This window comes from Ovis canadensis, chromosome 4 (assembly GCF_042477335.2).
Source record: "Ovis canadensis isolate MfBH-ARS-UI-01 breed Bighorn chromosome 4, ARS-UI_OviCan_v2, whole genome shotgun sequence".
Classification (NCBI taxonomy): domain Eukaryota; kingdom Metazoa; phylum Chordata; class Mammalia; order Artiodactyla; family Bovidae; genus Ovis; species Ovis canadensis.
In genome coordinates this window covers 29,040,295-29,061,018 of record NC_091248.1, presented here as the reverse complement: position 1 = coordinate 29,061,018, position 20,724 = coordinate 29,040,295, and the positions used below count along the sequence as shown (strand labels likewise).

The 20,724-nt window shown below is 42.3% G+C and overlaps 1 long non-coding RNA gene across 1 annotated transcript in view; it reads right to left on the bottom strand.

Moving 5' to 3' along the window:
- Window positions 1-20,724, bottom strand: part of LOC138439678 (uncharacterized) — a 68,465-nt gene that overhangs the window by 44,103 nt on the left and 3,638 nt on the right. Inside the window, exon 2 of the long non-coding RNA XR_011256799.1 lies at window positions 18,100-18,263. This is a non-coding gene — a long non-coding RNA (uncharacterized lncRNA). The remainder of the gene's footprint in view (window positions 1-18,099; window positions 18,264-20,724) is intronic.

Sequence of the window (20,724 nt, the reverse complement as noted above, 5' to 3'; positions counted from 1 at the left end):
TCATAACTTTCCTTCCAAGGAGTAAGGGTCGTTTAACTTCATGACTGCAATCACCATCTGCAGTGATTTTGGAGCCCCCCCCCCAAAATAAAGTCTGACACTCTTTCCACTGTTTCCCCATCTACTTCCCATGAAGTGATGGGACCAGATGCCATGATCTTCGTTTTCTGAATGTTGAGCTTTAAGCCAACTTTTTCACTCTCCACTTTCACTTTCATCAAGAGGCTTTTTAGTTCCTCTTCACTTTCTGCCATAAGGGTGGTGTCATCTGCATATCTGAGGTTATTGATATTTCTCCTGGCAATCTTGATTCCAGCTTGTACTTCTTTCAGCCCAGTGTTTCCATAATGTACTCTGCATAGAAGTTAAATAAGCAGGGTGACAATGTACAGCTCCTTTTCCTATTTGGAACCAGTCTGTTGTTCCATGTCCAGTTCTAACTGTTGCTTCCTGACCTGCATACAGGTTTCTCAGGAGGCAGGTCAGGTGGTCTGGTATTCCCATCTCTTTCAGAATTTTCCACAGTTTATTGTGATCCACACAGTCAAATGGTTTGGCATAGACAATAAAGCAGAAATAGATGTTTTTCTGGATGCACTAAAATGGACTGGAATGGGTGAATTTAACTCAGATGACCATTATATCTACTACTGTGGGCAGGAATCCCTTAGAAGAAATGGAGTAGCCACAATGGTCAACAAAAGAGTCTGAAATGCAGTCCTTGGATGCAATCCCAAAAACGACAGAATGATCTCTGTTCATTTCCAAGGCAAACCATTCAATATTACAGTGATCCAAGCCTATGCCCCAACCAGTAACACTGAAGAAGCTGAAGTGGAATGGTTCTATGAAGACCTACAAGACCTCTTAGAACTAACACCCAAAAAAGATGTCCTTCTCATTATAGGGGACTGGAATGCAAAAGTAGGAGGTCAAGAAACACCTGGAGTAACAGGCAAATTTGGCCAAATATGGAATGAAGCAGGGCAAAGGTTAATAGAGTTTTGCCAAGAGAACGCACTGGTCATAGCAAACACCTTCTTCCAACAACACAAGAGAAGACTCTACACATGGACATCACCAGATGGTCAACACCAAAATCAGATTGATTATATTCTTTGTAGCCAAAGATGGACAAGCTCTATACAGTCAGCAAAAGCAAGACCAGGAGCTGACTGTGGCTCAGATCATGAACTCCTTATTATCAAATTCAGACTTAAATTGAAGAAAGTAGGGAAAACCATTAGACCATTCAGGTATGACCTAAATCAAATTCCTTATGATTATACAGTGAAAGTGAGAAATAGATTTAAGGGACTAGATCTGATAGACAGAGTGCCTGATGAACTATGGATGGGGGTTCATGACACTGTACAGGAGACAGGGATCAAGACCATCCTCATGGAAGAGAAACGTAAAAAAGCAAAATGGCTGTCTGAGGAGGCTTTACAAATAGCTGTGAAAAGAGAAGTGAAAAGCAAAGGAGAAAAGGAAAGATATTCCCATTTGAATGCAGAGTTCCAAAGAATAGCAAGGAGAGATAAGAAAGCCTTCCTCAGTGATTAATGCAAAGAAATAGAGGACAAGAACAGAATGGGAAAGAGATTGCTTCAAGAAAATTAGAGATACCACAGGAACATTTCATGCAAAGATGGGCTCGATAAAGGACAGAAATGGTAGGGACCTAACAGAAGCAGAAGATATTAAGAAGAGATGGCAAGAATACACAGAAGAACTGCACAAAAAAGATCTTCGCGACCCAGATAACCACGATGGTGTGATCACTCACCTAGAGCCAGACATCCTGGAATGTGAAGTCAAGTGAGCCTTAGAAAGCATCACTTCGAACAAAGCTAGTGGAGGTAATGGAATTCCAGTGGATCTATTTCAAATCCTGAAAGATGATGCTGTGAAAGTGCTGCACTCAATATGCCAGCAAATTTGGAAAACTCAGCAGTGGCCACAGGACTGGAAAAGGTCAGTTTTCATTCCAATCCCAAAGAAAGGCAATGCCAAAGAATGCTCAAACTACTGCACAATTGCACTCATCTCACACACTAGTAAATTAATGCTCAAAATTCTCCAAGTCAGGCTTCAGCAATATGTAAACCGTGAACTTCCAGATGTTCAAGCTGGTTTTAGAAAAGGCAGAGGATCCAGAGATCAAATTGCCAACATCTGCTGGATCATCAAAAAAGCAGAGACTTCCAGAAAAACATCTATTTCTGCTTTATTGACTATGCCAAAGCCTTTGACTGTGTGGATCACAATAAGCCTAGGTAGTTCTGTTCAGTTCAGTTGCTTAGTTGTATCTGACTCTTTGCGACCCCATGGACTGGGACACCCTGTCCATCACCAACTCCCAGAGTTACCCAAACTCATCTCCACTGAGTTGATGATGCCATCCAACCATCTCATCTTCTGTCATCCCCTTCGCCTCCTGCCCTCAATCTTTCCCAGCATCAGGGTCTTTTCAAGTGAGTCAGTTCTTCACATCAGGTGGCCAAAGTACTGGGGTTTCAGCTTCAACATCAGTCCTTCCAATGAACACCCAGGACTGATCTGCTTTAGGATGGACTGGTTGGATCTCTTTGCAGTCCAAGGGACTCTGAACAGTCTTCTCTAACACCACAGTTCAAAGGCATCAATTCTTCTGTGCTCAGCTTTATAGTCCAACTCTCACATCCATACATGACTACTGGAAAAACCATTGCGTTGACTAGATGGACCTTTTTTGACAAAGTAATGTCTCTGCTTTTGAATATGCTGTCTAGGTTGGCCATAACTTTCCTTCCAAGGAGTAAGCTTCTTTTAATTTCATGGCTGCGATCACCATCGGCAGTGATTTTGGAGCTACCAAAAATAAAGCCTAGGTAGTTAACAGTGGACAATTATCAATAGGGCTGTGGTCATACCCCAATAAGCATAATAGAATGTGTGATTTTATTCGGTTACACAGATTAGGTTATTCTTTTAGGCAATGGAGAGTCTAGGTACGAGCCCTGGGGCTCTTCCTTCTGGGGGCCTGGTTTTCCAGTTAGTATGTGGTTTCCATAGATACTGGGCATATAGCTCAAAGTCCACAGTCCAGCCCAAGATGGAGTCTTGCTTTCAAGATGGAGCCTGTTCTGTTTGTTTCTTTCTTCATCACAAAAAACTTAGGAGGTCATTTTAATCTACTTTTACAGAGAAGAGGTCCACATTTATGGAAGCTGTGTGAGCTGCTAGAATCACACAACTAGTAAGTAACAGCCTGGATTTGAATCCAGATATATCTGGAGACCACTTCCTAACTCCCCACCCCTATCCAAAATCCAGAGGAACTTGAAGCCTGTTGTGCAAATGGCAACGTCAAGTTTAGAGGGCTGTGAATGAACAGGTGTCTGGAGTGATGATGTTACCGAGTCCAAGCTTGCTCTGCTTGCCACATGATAGACCAAAAATGCGAGAGACAAGATGTTGAGGCAACGAATATGACTTTATTCAGAAAACCAGCTCACTGAGAAGACGTCAGACTAGCATCTCCAAAACAGCCATCTTGTAAGACCTAGATGGCAGGTTCTTTTATGGATCAGAGACAGGGAAGTAAGGAAACGAAGTAAAAAGACCATTTAATTCTTGCAAATATCTCCTAGAATGGCAAGCCTCAGGCAGAGGGATGTGTTAGTTTCACTTCTCACAATCTCCTACAGGTGGGCAGGCTCAGGTTATCGCCCTGAGACAGGTCATTAGGGGTGCATTTAGTGGAAAAGAACCCACCTGGCAATGCAGGAGACATAAGAGGCCTGAGTTCGATTCTATGTCAGGAAGATCCCCTGGAGAAGGAAGTGGCAGCGCATTCCAGTATTCTTACCTGGGAAATCCCATAGACAGAGGAGCCTGGTGGGCTATGGTCCATAGGGTTGCAAAAGGTCAGGCATGACTGAAGCAACTTAGTACACACACACAATACCAGAAGCATCGAGATAAAGGCTAAAGTCACAGAAGCAGATCCAGTTCAGAATTAACCCTTATGGTTTCAGTGACTTTCTATTGGTACAGAGCCAGTGATGAGCTGGGACCCACTTTTCCCTGCCGCCAGCCAGAATTTGTCTCAAGACACTCAAGTAACCTGGTAGAGAGAGCAGGACAGAGGGCATCTACCTGGGAGGCAGGCAGAGCTCAGCCCCGCTCTTCAGGTCTCCCGGGGGTTCATGTGGACAAGTAAGAGATGAGGACACATCCATGTGACAGGCCTTTAACCTCAGGGGTTAGTTTCTCTTCTAACAGCAAAATCTTTCAGGATGTGAAACAGCCCACACATAGGCACTCCTTCTCTAAACTTTCCATTTTGTAATCAAGTCCACTTCTCAGTACCTCTTGCCTCTCAGCTGCCTACATGCAAAAGCCCGAATGGAAAAGCATAAAATATGGCTCAAGGTGCTTATTCCTCAGAGAAATCATCTTGCATGATTACACTTTTATGAAAATAGCAAGAATGAAACACCAAAAGCTTCTTAACTTGAGTAGCTAATTAGTAGTCCAGAGTCTTCACTCTCAAGTAACATTGCAAGATCCTAAATTATTCATAGATGACTTCCTCAGATTGAAGGCTGAATGCAAGCCCCAAATAACTTCACTGTGGACTTGGAGTGATTTGCTGTCTGAGAAAACACATTCCACATTTGCTCAGAAAAGTGTTCTGGGAGGCAGAAGTTCATTAATACAATTCACAGCCCCCACTATCTGTTTTGCCATCCACCACCACCCCAACAAAAGGAAAAGGACAGGCTGTTCACGCCAGGAGCAAACTGGATGCTGAAGAAACAAAACAAAAAGTAAATAACCTGTAGTTTATGCATCTTCAAGAATAGAAATAAGTTGCCTCAACAGGAAAAAAAAAAAACCAAAACCAATGTTTGTGTTCTAACACAAAGGCATGGGCTGCGGAAAGTCCATCAGCACAGCAGGACCAACCCCTGCCCATGTACCTGTCTTCCTAGCTCAGCCCCTTCCTGGTAAGCATCAGAGTCAACAAATGAGGCCGTGACTTTTCATAGAGAAGGCTGTAGATGCCTTTGGGTTTAAAGTCTTCCTAACCATTTTCTCAAGCCATTTCCATGGCTTCTGTTCCATTTACATCTCAACCAGAATTTACCACAGTTCAGTTCTGGCACTACCCTGCATCAGTGTCAGACTTCACAGGGTTTTTAAATTTATTTTTAATTGGAGGATAATTGCTTTACAATGTTGTATTGATTTCTGACTTCACGAGTTTAAGGACAGAGTCCTCCATGAGACTGCCCTAACTTCAGAAGGCAGCCACAAGTTCCAAGAACCCCCAGACTACCCCCACTTTTGACCAACTTAACTGCCTATTTGAGGGTTCCCATGACACTCCTCAGGTTGACAATTTGCTAAAACAACTCTTAGAACTCAAGGAAGCACTATACTGGGGATTAGTTTGATAACAAAGATACACATAGAGGAGGTTCTGGAAGGGTCCTGAATGAGAGATTCCATGCCCTGTCCCTATGCAGCTCAAGGACCTGTCACCCTCCCAGCAAATCCATGTGTTCACTAACCAGGAAGTTCCACCAAGTCTTCATGTCCAGAGTTTTTAACTGACATTTCCACTAGTTTTCTTTATGTTGATCTGATTGATTAAACCATTGGCCATGTGACTGAATATCTCCAGCCCTCTTCTCTTCCCTGGAGGCCAAGCTGGCCCAAAGATCACATTATTTTTTTAAAATTTGTACAGGACTACAGTTGCTTTACAATGTTGCGTTGGTTTCTACCGTACAACAAAGTGAATCAGCCATACATATACGTACATGCCCTCTTTTTTGGATTTCCTTCCCATGTAGGGCATCACAGGGCACCGAGTAGGGTTCCCTGTGTTATGCAGTAGGTTCTCATCAGTTACCTACTTTACACATAGTCTCAATCACGTACATATGTCAATCCCAGTCTCCCAATTTATCCCACACACCTCCCTTCTTCCTTAGTATCCATACATTTTTCTCTACATCTGTGTCTGTTTCTACTTTGTAAAAAGATAGTCTATACCAATTTTTTCAGATTCCACATATATGCGTAGATATACAATATCTGTCTTTCTCTTTCTAACTTGCTTCCCTCTGTATGACAGTCTCCAGGTCCATCCACATCTCTACAAATGAACCAATCTTGTTCCTTTTCAATGGCTGAGTAACGTTCCATCATATGCGCGTGCCACCTCCTCTTTATCGATCCCTCTGCTGATGGACAGCAGAGGTTGTTTCCATGTATCACATGCAAGTCTTTCTGATGACCAGCCCGCCTCCTGAAACTATCCAGGGGCCCGCCAGGAGTCACCTTGTTAACATAAGAAAGACATTGTGCTTAGTTGCTCAGTCGCATCCAACTCTGTGACCCCATGGTCTGTAGCCCACCAGGCTTCTCTGTCCGTGGGATTCTCCAGGCAGGAATACTGGAGTGGGTTGCCATGCCCTCCTCCAGGGAATCTTCCCAACACTCCTTGCACAAAAGAAATCCCAAGGGTTTTTGAAGCTTTGTGCTAGGAACCAGAGAAAAGGGCAGATCCATATTTTATTTTACCACAACCTCCATTATTATCTATATAATTCCTGAATTTGCAGTAATCTTTGATCCCCAGACATGAATATCCTGCTCCCTATTTGATACCCCTATTTGGCTGCTTCACAGGCCGCTCAAAATTCAGTATGGAACAAAGTAAACTAATCTTCCTCTAACACAGAGCATCATCAGTCAGCATTCAACTATAGAAACAGAACCATTAGATGTGACAGAGAGTAAGATATTCATGACAGAGACTCCAACTGACGCCGTGTGTGAACCGGTTAAACCATGTGTGTAAGGCTTTGTGCCTGATGGTACAGCCTCAAGTCAGCAGGGAAGGGAAGATGGGTGGGAAGGAGGAGAGAGCAGGAGGAAGACTGAAAAAAGTGAAGGTGAGCTGGAACCCACCAGGACTGTATGGACCGACTCTGGTGTCTCGTTGCTTCCAACTTGCATGACACAAGAGCCCCGCAGTAGAAGCTGGCACCCTTCATTGTAGAGCTGCATGTATCCCACCCAGCAGAGAAGCTAAAGGGAGATGCAAGCTCGGCAGCTGCCTCCAAGCTAGACAAGGTATACCTGTAGGAGAGTAGCAGTGCTCATGAGCTGAGAGAGCAGCTGCCGCCACACCTACCTTCCTGCACGAAAGCAGAGTGGCTGCTGCTTCACTTCTGCTTTCCAAAAGCATTTAGTTGTGTCTGACTCTTTGCGACCCTTTGAACTGCAGCCTGCCAGGCTCCTCTGTCTGTGGGATTTTTCAGGCAAGAATACTAGAGTGGATTGTCAGTTCCTTCTCCAGGGGTCTTGCCAACCCAGGGATCAAACCCACAACTCCTGTGTTTCCTGCACTGTAGGTGAATTCTTTACCTACTGAGCCATCACGGAAATGTCTGCTTTCCGAACTTCCTGCCAAATGGCTCTCGCTGCTCTGCTGATTTGGGATATTCAGGGAAAGGGAAAGATTCAGCCAAAATTGGAGAAGCTCTGCACAGTCAGCAAAAACAAGACCGGGAGTTGACTGTGGCTCAGAACATGAACTTCTTATTGCAAAATTCAGACTTACATTGAAGAAAGTAGGGAAAACCACTAGACCACTCATTTTCAAATTCCTTATGATTATACAGTGGAAGTGACAAATAGATTAAGGGTTTAGGTCTGATAGAGGGCCTGAAGAGGGTGGAGGTTCGTGACATTGTACAGAAAATGGTGATCAAGACCATCCCCAAGAAAATGAAATGCAAAAAAAGCAAAATGGTTGTCTGAGGAGGCCTTGCAAATAGCTGAGAAAAGAAGAGAAGCGAAAGACAAAGGAGAAAAGTAAAGATATATCCATCTGAATGCAGAGTTCCAAAGAATAGCAAGGAGAGATAAGAAAGCCTTCCTAAGTGGTCAATGCAAAGGAATATAGGAAAACAACAGAATGGGAAAGACTAGAGATCTCGTCAAGAAAATTAGAGATACCAAAGGAACATTTCATACAAAGATGGACACAGAAAAGGACAGAAATGGTATGGACCTAACAGAAGCAAAAGATATTAAGAAGGGTGGCAAGAATACACATAAATACTATACAAAAAAGATCTTTATGACCCAGATAACCATGATGGTGTGATCACTCACCTAGAGCCAGACATCCTGGAATGTGAAGTCAAGTGGACCTTAGGAAGCATCAGTATGAACAAAGCTAGTGGAGGTAATGGAATTTCAATTGAGCTATTTCAAGTCCTAAAAGATGATGCTGGGAAAGTGCTGCACTCAATATGCCAGCAAATTTGGAATATACAGCAGTGGGCATGGGACTGGAAAAGATCAATTTTCATTCCAGTCCCAAAGAAAGGCAATGCCAAAGAATGTTCAAACTACCACACAGTTGCACTCATCTCACAGGCTAGCAAAGTCATGCTCAAAATTCTCCAAGCCAGGCTTCAATAGTCTATGAACCAAGAACTTCCAGATGTTCAACCTGGATTTACAAAAGGCAGAGGAACCAGAGATCAAATTGCCAACATTCGTTGCATCATAGAAAAAGCAAAAGAGTTCCAGAAAAACATTGATTTCTGCTTTATTGACTATGCCAAAGCCTTTGACTATGTGAATCACAACAAACTGTGGAAAATTCTGAAAGAGATGGGAATACCAGACCACCTTACCTGCCTCCTGAGAAATCTGTATACAGGTCAAGAAGCAACAGCTAGAACTGGACATGGAACAACAGACTGGTTCCAAATCAGGAAAGGAGTACGTCAAGGCTGTATATTGTTACCCTGCTCATTTAACTTATATGCAGAGTACATCATGCGAAATGCCGAGCTGAATGAAGCACAAGCTGGAATCAAGATTCCCAGGAGAAATATCAATAATCTCAGATATGCAGAGGTTATTCATGGCAAATAGATAGGGAAACAGTGGAAACAATGACAGACTATTTCTTTGGGCTCCAAAATCACTGCAGATGGTGACTTCAGCCATGAAATTAAAGATGCTTGTTCCTTGGAAGAAAAGTTATGACCAGCCTAGACAGCATATTAAAAAGCAGAGACACTTCTTTGCCAACAAAGGTCCATCTAGTCAAAGCTTTGGTTTCTCCAGTAGTCATGTATGGATGTGAGAGTTGGACTATAAAGAAAGCTGAGCACTGAAGAATTGATGCTTTTGAACTGTGGTGTTGGAGAAGACTCTTGAGAGTCCCTTGAACTGCAAGGAGATTCAACCAGCCCATCCTAAAGGAAATCAGTCCTGAATATTCATTGGAAGGACTGATGCTGAAGCAGAAACTCCAATACTTTGGCCACCTGATGCAAAGAACTGACTCATTGGAAAAGACCTTGATGCTGGGAAAGATTGAAGGCAGGAGGAGAAGGGGATGACAGAGGATGAGATGGTTGGATGGCATCACCAGCTCAACAGACATGAGTTTGAGCTCTGGGACTTGGTGATGGACAGGGAGGCCTGGTGTGCTGCAGTCCATGGGGTCGCAAAGAGTCAGACACGACTGAACTGAACTGAACCACGTCTTCTTTTGTCACGCGTTGGTTGATATTCAGGTTGCTTCCGTGTCTTAGCTATTGTAAACAGTGTTGCTACAAACATTGCAAAGATCTTTTAATTAGAGTTTTCATACTTTCTCTGCATATACGCCCAGGAATGGCATTGCTGGATCCTCTGGTAACTCTATTTTTGGTTTCTTAAGTGACCTCTATACTATATTCTCCATAGTGACTGCACCAATTTACATTTCCACCAGCAGCATTTATTTTTTGTAAACTTTTTGATGATAGTTAGTCTAACTGGTGTGAGGTTGTAACTCATTGTAGTTTTGATTTGCTTTTCTCTAATAGTTAGCAGCAAGGAACAACTTTTCATGTGCCTATTGGCCATCTGTATGTCTTCTTTGGAGAACTGTCTGTCTTCTGCCCATGGTTTGATTGGACTGTTCGTTTTTTTGATATTGAGTTGCAAGTGCTGTCTGTATATTTTGGAAATTAAGCCCTTGTCTGTCGCATCATTGTCAACCTTGTCTGTCCATTGAGTCTAGAAGGGGAGCTGACTCAGGTCATGCCACCTCTTGGTATGGTATTGAAGGCAGTTCAGGAACTAGATTTGGGGGGACTTAGAAAGCCCATCAGTGACGCCACACTCCTATGTGTGTGCGTGCCAGTTGCTCAGTTGTATCTGGCCCTTTGTGACCCCATGGACTGTAACCTGCCAGGCTGTTCTGTCCATAGAATTTTCCAGGCAGGAATACTGGAGCGGGTTGCCATTTCCTACTTTGGGGCCACGCTCTTAGTCTGTGGCTATTTCTTTGACCCTTCAAGAATTGGCCAACCCTTGATATTTTGGCAAGTATCAAAACAGGTAAGATTTAGGAATGAGTGAGAAACCTTCAACCTTGAAGGTTATCTTTAGATGTTTTCTTTTTATGTCATTATGATTATAATAAAAAAATCTAAAAGTGAATAACAAAAAAATTTACAAGTCAAATTCAAAAACTGTTTAATTAGTTTTAAAAATATTCTATAATTTATGACCTTAACTCTGTGAAGAAACTGACTGAAGATGAGCCCCCTGGTAAATTAAAGCCATAAAACTTAATAAATGAGATATTATTGAGTGTCTGTAATTTACAAGGCACTATTCACATTACTGAATTGAGGGACACTGTCATTTACTGGTAGGCACTAAGATTGATACAAAAATTAGAAATGGTAGATCTGATATGATTGTAGCTGACAATATAAGTGTAACATATTCTTAATTATATCACTGGACTTCAGCCCTTCAGATGTTGTCATGGAAATTTAATGAAGTTGTTTTATTCTGAGTGACTCCAGCACATACTGTTTTTTTTTTTTTAATTAAGAAAGCCCATAATTTTCTCTTCTCTCTAATTATTCTACCGGGTTCCCTTTTCTCATCAATATTTTTCCAGAATATGAACCTTATACTTAATAAAATTGCTAAACATGGATTCAGAGCTACCATAACTTGTTTTTCCCTAATATTGCTCCCAAAACAACCGAAATTACCAACTGTGAAGTATTAGTCATAGCTAATTTCATGTTTTGGATGCAACTGCACAATCTGTCAAAATAAAGTCTCTAGCAGCCATTGACGAGAAATCTTGAGTGACAGCCTGGGAGATACACTTTGGCAAATTGTAAATATTTATTCAATTTACTGAGAAACTAAAAACCGGCCCATCTCTATAAGTGTTATTAATTCATATTCAGGTTTACATCACCCCAGGCTTTCAGCTTCCCTGGGAAGTGGTAGCAGCTGTTTATCCAGCTCGTGCTGGGGAAGCCCCCTTGCTATGCTCCCATTCCTGCTCTCTGGCAGTTCCCCTCAACCTCACCATCTGCTGTATTCTAGGGAAGGCTCTCAAGAAAGGAAATCACTCTCCTGAGCCTCTCCTTCAGATCTCCAAGGTAGCTCAGGGCTGTAAGGCTAGAGCAAAGGACCTGTGCCCTGCATGTTTACAGCAGATGCTGAAGAAGGAAGCAATCCTGGGCTCCTCTCAGGATGCACGTGAGCTTCATGCAGCGCTGACTCCAGATCTGGATCTGGAGACCCAGGGCTGCTCCAAGTCAGAGGCAGTACGAACAATAGAAATTACTATCCAGGGGCCCTGTCTTACGCCAGGCACTTTGCTAGGCTGTTCCCATGCCCCGTCACATTGAATAGTGCCAACAACCCTATGAAGGAGGAGTGATTATTATGTCCACTTTACAGATACATAAACTGGGTCAGCATCAAAGTAATGTCCCCAAGACATCAGAGGGTCGCTTAGTTACAAAGTTCTCTGCTTTTGATTACTATACCATGTGTCCTGTGTAATACTAACTATAAAAGTGAAAATAAGTCCCCACCTGCTTAGTCATTCATTGCTTCAACATGTTTGAAGCACATGTAAGGCCAGCCCCTCCCCTGTGCACAGGATCTCATCTCCTCATGTACTTCAGCAGGGTGTACTCCAGTAATTCTCTCCTCTCTCTTCTGTATCATCAACTTTCTCTCTTTACTGGATCATTCCAGTCACCCTGCAAGTATCCTGTTATTTCTTCCATCTTAAAGTAATCATGGTTGGATGGTATCACTGAATCAATGGACATGAGCTTGAGTAAGCTCTGGGAGTTGGTGATGGACAGGGAGGCCTGGCATGCTGCAGTCCATGTGGTTGCAGAGTTGAACATGACTGAGCGACTGAACTGAACTGAAAGTAATCATTTCATGGCTGCAGATCTCCTCCACCCACCAGGCCGTTTCTCTGTTGCCCTTGAGAGCATAACTCACCAAATAATTCATGTATTCTCCCTGGCGTTCAGTAGTCCAAGTGGCTTTGTATTCCTTCTCTAATTCTCTATCAGAGGTTTACAACCATGGAGGCGCCTTCAATGCCTTTGACTTCAGGACATTTCTTTGAGCAGATTGAGCTTTAGGTTGTAGCTTGCATTTCAAATGTGGCTGGTTCTTTTTTGGCATTAGTTTGAAATTTAGCAGTAAAAAGACATGGAAATCGATCTTGGAAGGGACAGTAGAATTTCATGAACTCCTTGGCCACCTTCTATTGTATGGCTCCAGAGTTGGGTGTGATCTCCAGAAATCTATCAGAACAACTGAGAGAGAGAGAGCACTGAAAGCGACTCCCTCCCAGGGATGTCCGATAAGTGTTCTTTTCCTACCGACAGATCCTATGTGATACAATATTTTGACATAGGTTTATGTGTAAATCATTTTCTGTACATAAAATTCTGTCTTAGGCATTGTTGGAGAGCTTGCTATGTAAAAAGATGAAACACAGATGCAAACAATTATCTACAGAATGGATGAACAGTAAGGTCCTGCTGTATAGCATGGGGAGCTATATATTCAAGACCCTGTAGTAAATCATGATGGAAAAGAATACGAAAAATGATATATATGAATATGTATAACTGAAGTACTTTGCTGTACAGTAGAAATGAACAAAACACTGTAAAGCAACTATACTTGAATAAAATAAGTTTTTTTTAAAGGATGAAACAGAATGAGCAAAAAGAACATAGAAACGCAAAAGAGCATTGTGCGAGTTATTGTGGATCCCTTGGTAATCCAGGGGATGCTTTCATAAGGAAGGCATCTGTCTTTCCTGCAGCTTAAATGTTCATGTATCACGGGTGCTTTAGCAAGCTCCCATGCATGGGAAGGACAGCATTACTTGCTACTCTGTATTTTAGAGATATTCTCTTTGAATTCCATGATTCGTTTGAAATTCTATATGTTTGGGAATCTTCTCTTTCTCTCTCAAAGGAATTTTAAGTGACTCTGATGGACTCTGAGTGACATTTACTCAGAAAGGAACATCATCCTGTAATTCTAATATGGCTATTTACATAAGCTGAGTCGCGGCTGTTTACACAGCATACTCAGAAAACAGGCTGGGGACTATGGAATGAGACCAAACTCTCTAAAAGAAACTCAGCATAAAGGTGGGACGAAAGAAAGAGTGGGAATGAAATAAGGAAGAGAAGGAGTGAATGGGATGGGGAGAGATAGAGATGAAGGGAGGGGAACAGAGGGGGAAGAGAAAGGACAAGCAAGATCTTTCCTAGAAAACTACCTTGTCATCACTGAGTACAGAAATGTATGAAAGAGGCAAGGTCTGGGCCCAGACTGGTAAATGATGAGTTTTTTTTTTAACAGTTAACAAAGTATTAAATAGTATTCTTAGCTTTGGATCTGGAGAAGGGAATGGCTACCCACTCCAGTATTCTTGCCTGAAGAATTCCATGGACAGAAGAGCCTGGCAGGCTACAGTCCATGGGGTTGCAAGGAGTCAGACACAACTAAGCGACTAACACTTTTACAGCTTCGGATATGAAAATAGATATTTGGCTAATTACATTTAGATTTTTGTAAATTCTTGCAAAATACATTCATGAAATACATTTGCAAGACAATCTAATGTTTTCTTTTTTCAATTTCTTCCAATTTTTCTTTTTTTCAATAGAAAAAAAAGACAATCCAATTAAAAATGAGCAAAAAGCTTCAACAGTCACTTCACAAAAGTGGACATGCCAAGTACCAGTAAACAATGGAACTCAACATCATTGATCCTGAGGGGACTGCAAATTAAAACCACCATGAAATACCAAAATGCACCCATCGGAATGAAAAAGAATGAGAACGCCACTGTGCTCTGACCAGAGCGCTCTGGTCGTGCTGGTGGGAGTGTCACTTGGTCTGGAACTTTAGGAAATTGTTTGCTATCATCTACTGAAGTGGGCCTAGGCTTCCTTCCCTTATGGCTCAGCTGGTAAAGAGTCCGCCTACAATGCAGGAGCCCTGGGTTCGATCCCTGGTTGAGTTGGGAAGATCCCCTGGAGAAGAGAAAGGCTACCCACTCCAGTATTTTGGGCTGAAGAATTCCATGGACTGTATAGTCCATGGGGTTGCAAAGAGTCGGACAAGACTAAGCAACTTTCACTTTTCACTGAAGTGGGCATATGCATAGCCTATGACCCAGACAGTCCACTCCTCTGAATATACCCAACAGAATGCATATTTTTATATACGTGACATGTATGGGACATGACATGTACGGGACATGTCATGTACAACGAATGTGCAAGCAAAATACATGTACAGAAGTGTTTACAGACACACAAGTCATAGTAGCCAAAAGCTAGAAACAGCCCATCAGCTTAGAGCAGATAAGTAAATCATGATATGTTTAAGTATGGAGCATTACACAGCAGTGGGAACAAGGTGAGTTATTGCTGTATTAAACAGCGTGGGTGAATCTAAGAAATAAGAGACTGAGAAACATAAGTCAAACAAAAAAAAGAGTAAATATACATGATCCCTTTTATATAAGGTTCAAACATAGAACAAGCTAATCCATAAATTTAAAAAAATTCAGGATGCTGGTTGCCTTTGAGGAGGATAGTGTGAATAAATGAGAAAGGGTGTAAGGGAGCTTTTGGGGTACCGGTGATTATCCAATTTTTATCTGGGTGGTCTTACACAGGTCCGCTCCCCTTGTGAAAGTGTGTCAAGCTCTGTGCTGGAGCAGTTTTATATATATATATATGTATGTATGTATACGTGTGTATATATATATATATCAATTAAAAAGTTAATTTTAGAATGGATGGCAATGGGGAGACAGACAACCACATGTTGTGTCATACCATCCATACTGCGACATAGACAAGGGCCACCACTGCCCATCTCCTGGCCTTTCCCTGGTACTGCTTCCCGAGGGAGTTGTACACGCCTCACCCCCTTTAGGTGGCCTGTCTGGCCATGCTCAGAACTCCAACTGACCTTACAGCACGTCCTTTAAGAAAGAAGATTCGATCAGACCACCTCTGTTTAAATCCCACCCCCCTGCCACTTTGCACCTGTGTGACCTCAGACAAGGGATTCAAACTAAGGCCTTGGTTTCCTCATCTGGAAAGTGGGATTAGTACCGCACAGGTTTGTTAATGACTGAATTCTAGTCAGCATGCAGAGCAATGCCTAGCTTGCAGTGAGCACTCGATAAACGTCAGTTGGTTTCATTATTGGAGCAGCAGGCAGGGCCTAATCATGCAGGGTCTTCAGGCCTTGGCAAGAGGCTGGGTTTATTCAGCATGTATGGCAAAAGTTGTGGGAATAAGCCCAGAGCGGGAGGCCTCCCAAGGGAGAAAGCAAAGGGGATGGTTGTTAGCTCTGCCTCCCCTATATCCAGGACTCAGGAAATAGGGAGAGGCTTGGATGCCTCGATAGGGAGAGCTCTGACGGACCTTCACTGATGCCGTCTGTTGGCACCAAACTCCTTGCTAAAGTCAAGATAATTTATAGCTACCAGTCCACCTCTCTTTCTGGCAAATATCTGGCTTCCTTCAAAGCTATTCCACCTCCATCCTCTTGTCTCAGATTTGACCATTATTTTTCTAGTGGTGTCCCTTAGTGGGGGAAGAAAAAACCGCTAAAATGGGTGGCTGTGTTAGAAAGCAGGTAATAGGCAAGAAGAGACACTGAATACCAACAACAGAGACATAGTCATTGAAAAGAAAAGTACAAAGATGTTAAAAACACTCTAAGACTCTCATGCAAATCTTGCCTTTTAAGGAAGTTACTGGCATAGTCCACAGTATATACCATAGTCCTGAGAACTCAAAATATGCTCATGTGATCAAAATAAATACATGCGATCAAATCTCCACACAGACCTAATAATTCCCAAATATGAAAGTATAGATTTTTCCAGGACTCATGATGGAAGACAGTGAATTTAGGGCTAATCCAGCTTGGAAGACTGTAAACCTATTTCAGGCTCAGATTAACAAAACAATAGTGCCCTTTTTTTGCCATGAGTAAAATATCTTGATTTTCATATGGCTAGCAATTCTACCTTCAATACTCAATTTTTGAAAATTTCAGAGTTAAGAAACACTCTACATATTGAGCAAATCAGGAGTGACCTCTAGTTCCATGATTTATAGATTACCTCATTTTATCACCATACTGTCTTGGTGTATGCACAAGGGATCACTGTTAAAATTCCAGGAAACTTGTGAGCCAGTCCTCTTGGTAACTTGAGGTCTGACATGATGGAAGTACTGACAGGTCAGAAATTGGAAAATACCACAAATCAGCCTCCCCTCCATATCAGTACCCAACTGATAGATTATTATCCTCACCTTATAAATAAGGAAATTTATTCATGTGTCAACCTTACATGTCTTCCCCAAAGTTATCCATCTAATACTTCAAAGTCAGATTTTAGACCTAGCCCATGCTTTGTCACTGAAATCTAGCTCTATGATTTGAAATTATCACTATCACTAATGATCCACTTCATTAGAGATGTAATTTGAGTTTAATTGAAAAGCCTAAAGTAGTTTAAACAATCATTTTCTTAATTTATCTTATTACCTTATTATTTAAAAAAATTATAAGGACCCTTCTAACAGCACAGATGAGGGAAACTTGCTTAATTATACTTTCATTAATTTTGCAAAGCCAGGCTGATGCCAATGACAGCATAATTTGGTCCCAGAAGCAAAATCACTTGGAATGCAGGACTTTCTCAGAAAGAGATGACTCCCATCTAACAAAAACAGAGCAATTCCCTGGGAACAATCATCTTGTTTTTATTTAACATCAGGAAACCAGTAACCTCAGCGGTGATTTTTTTTTACCATGAAGGATACTTGTGGACGGCAGAGCTGTGAAATCAGTGACACCAGATCCTAGTGTCCAGGAAATAAAGTGAAACCTTGGGACAGGATTCCTCAAGCTTGGCTGCACATTACATTTCAGAGTATCTTAAGGCTCACCGCCACCGCCCACCACCCCCCCCGCCCCCCCCCGCCCCCCCGCCCACCCCCACCTCTCCCCTGCCCCCCCCCGCCCACCCCCACCTCTCCCCTGCCCACCCCCGCCCCGCCCCGCCCAGCCCCGCCAGACAGTATAATCAGACCAGATCATCTGGAGAGGGGACCTGGATATTGCTATTTTCTTTTTCACCAGTCACTAGGTGGCGCTAGCGGTAGGGAACCTGTCTGTCAATGCAGGAGAGGAGAGGTGGGTTCGATCCCTGTGTCGGGAAGAGCCCCTGGAGGAGGACATAGCACCCACTCCAATATTCTTGCCTGGAGAATCCCATGGACAGAGGATCCTGGTGGGACACAGTCCATAGGATCACCAAGAGTCAGACATGACTGAAAGACTGAGCATGCACACGCAGGGTGATTTGTTCACCCACAACCAACTTCCATCAAAAGACTGTTTCATATTGTCAGGCAATACAGTTGTGTCCACAGTTGGGTCTCCAGCCCTATCAGTTCAGGTATAGAACGTCCAGTGGCCCCACCATAGTCTGGACACCTTCTAACTGCACATCCCATGCTCTGGCACCCCCTGCCAAGCAGACCAAAACTTTCTTCCAAAGAGCTCAGAGATGGACAGAAGAGTTCCTTGCCTGCCCTCCTTCCACCTCTAGAATACACGGACTACAATATATACATGATTAAAATCTCACTCTTCAGGTAAAATGTTACTCACCTTTACACTTCCCATTCATTCACTCCTTCATTCATTTCCTTGTTCTATCCAGTGGTGAAAGAGTACATCTTTTGAGTCAGATGATTTCCAATTCTACGTGTTTTTTGCCTCTGCTTTTTAGTAGCTGTGTGATTACAGGCATATTCAGACTTCAATATCCTTTCCTGAAATGTGTGAATAACAATGCCAAACTTATACTAGGTTTATTAAACCAAGTGTGATGTTACATACAAAGTACCTAGCATAGTATCTGGCACATGAAGTATACTCACTGATAAAGTAATAAAGTCAATTGATTCTTTAAACAAGTGTTCTGAGTCCTACTATGTTCATAGCCATCTCCCCTGGTATCTCAGCTGGTAAAGAATCCGCCTGCAATGCAGGAGACCCTGGTTTGATTCCTGGTTGGAGAAGATCCCCTGGAGAAGGGCTAGGCTATCCACCCAAGGATTCTTGGGCTTCCCTGGTGGCTCAGATGGTAAAGAATCTGCCTGCAAAATTTGAGACCCAGGTTTGATCCCTGGTTTGGGATAATCCCCTGGAGGAGGGAGTGGCAGCCCACTCCATTGTTCTTGCCTGGAGAATCCCATGGACAGAGGAGCCTGGCGGGCTACAGTCCATGCGGTTGCAAAGTCTGGACAAGACTGAGCAACTTCCACTATGTTCATAGCAGTATATGCGTGCGTGCTCAGGTATGTCTGACTCTTTGTGACCCACCAGGCTCCTCTGTCCCTGGGATTTTTCAGGCAAGAATACTGGAGTGGGCTGCCATGCCCTCCTCCAGAGGATCTTCCCCACCCAGGGATGAAACCTCGCATCTCGTGTCTCCTGCATTGGCAGGTGAGTTCTTTACCACTAGCGCCACCTAGGAAGCCCATTCAGATAAATACCCAGGAATAAAATAGCTGGACCACATGGTAATTCTATTTTTAACTTTTTAAAGAACCTCCATACCATTTTTCATACCAACTGCATCAATTTACATTCCTAACAACAGTTAACACTTTTTTCCGCATTCTTGCCAGCATTTGTCACTGTCTTTCTGATAATAGCCATTCTGACAGGTGTGGGGTGATATTTCATTGTGGTTTTGATTTGCACTTCCCTGATGATTAGTGATGTTGGAAATCTTCTTATATGACTCTTGGCCATCTATATGTCTTCTTTGGGAAAAATGTCAAGTATTTACCGAACATCAGTGCTTCTGGTCTTCTCAGTGGATCCTAGCATGACCTCAGGACAATCTCTCCTCATTGTCCCTTCTCAATGGGACCATTGCTACCTCCAGGCCTGGCTTTTTGGCTATCTGTGGAGAAATGTCTCTTCAGTTCTCCCCATTTTTTGATTGGGTTGTTTGTTTCTTGACATTGAGCTGTATGAGCTGTTTTTTTAAAAAAAAATTAATCTCTTATTGGTTGCATGGCTTGCAAATACTTTCTCCCATTCTCCGTGTTGTTTTTCTTTGTTTTGTTTATGAGTTCCTTTGCTGTGCAAAAGCTTTTAAGCTTAATTAGGTCCCATTTATTTATTTTTGCTTTTATTTCCATTACTCTAGGAGATGGATCCAAAAAAAATATTGTTGTAGTTTATGTCACTGAGTGTTCTGCCTATGTTTTCCTCTAGTAGTTTTATAGTATCTGGTCTTACATTTAGGTCTTTAATCCATTTCAGGTTGATTTTTGTGTATGGTATTTGATAATGTTCGAATTTCATTCTTTTGCATGTAGCGGTCCAGTTTTCCCAACACAACTTATTGAAGAGACTCTTTTCTCTGTTGTAGAGTAACTGACCGTAGTTGTGTGGGTTTATTTTTGGACTTTCTACTCTGTTCCATTGATCTCTGTGTCCGCTTTTGTGCCAGTACCGGACTGTCTTGATTAGCGTAGCTTTGTAGTATAGTCTGAAGTCAGGGCAGCTGATTCTCCAGCTCCATTTTTCTTTCTCAAGACTGCTTTGGCTATTTGGAGTCTCACCTTTCTTTGAAATCTTCCCTGACAGATATTTGGCCTAAAATAGCCTTTGTTAGAGTATTTAATAAGCTCCAATTGTAGAGTTCCTCCAAACTAATAACTTGGGGCGTTTTCAAAAGTTGCATATTTCTAGGCCTTAAATCAAATCTATTGAATCTGAATCTCTTATGGAAGGGGCCTGGAATATACATTTTTACATACATGACAGATTGACCTATACGCACATTAATATTAAGAGTGCCCTACTATTATATTTTATTTCTTTTGTTTATGCTGTTGACTCCCCAATGATGAAAATTTTGAACCACAAAAGAGTCAGTTTTTATGACTTTCAGCCCCACAACAGTTTATTTCCACTACCAGCATCTCCAGCAGCTATTACTGTGCCAAGTATATAGCAACCGAAGGACACACAGGCACGCTAATCTTGTGCATGGGCCCGTAAGCCTTAGGTTGTCCACAGGCAATGGAAGGAACCTGGGGGCCTTGCTTGACTGACACTGTTGAGAGTAAAATTGCTCCAATTTTAGACAGAAGTAATTTATAGGATGAAAATATCCCATTTGTCAAATATGATTTATGTAAATTTTAGAATTATGACAGCATTCTCCTTTGCTCTTAGTAAGTCATGAGATGAATTTTCAGAAATAAATGG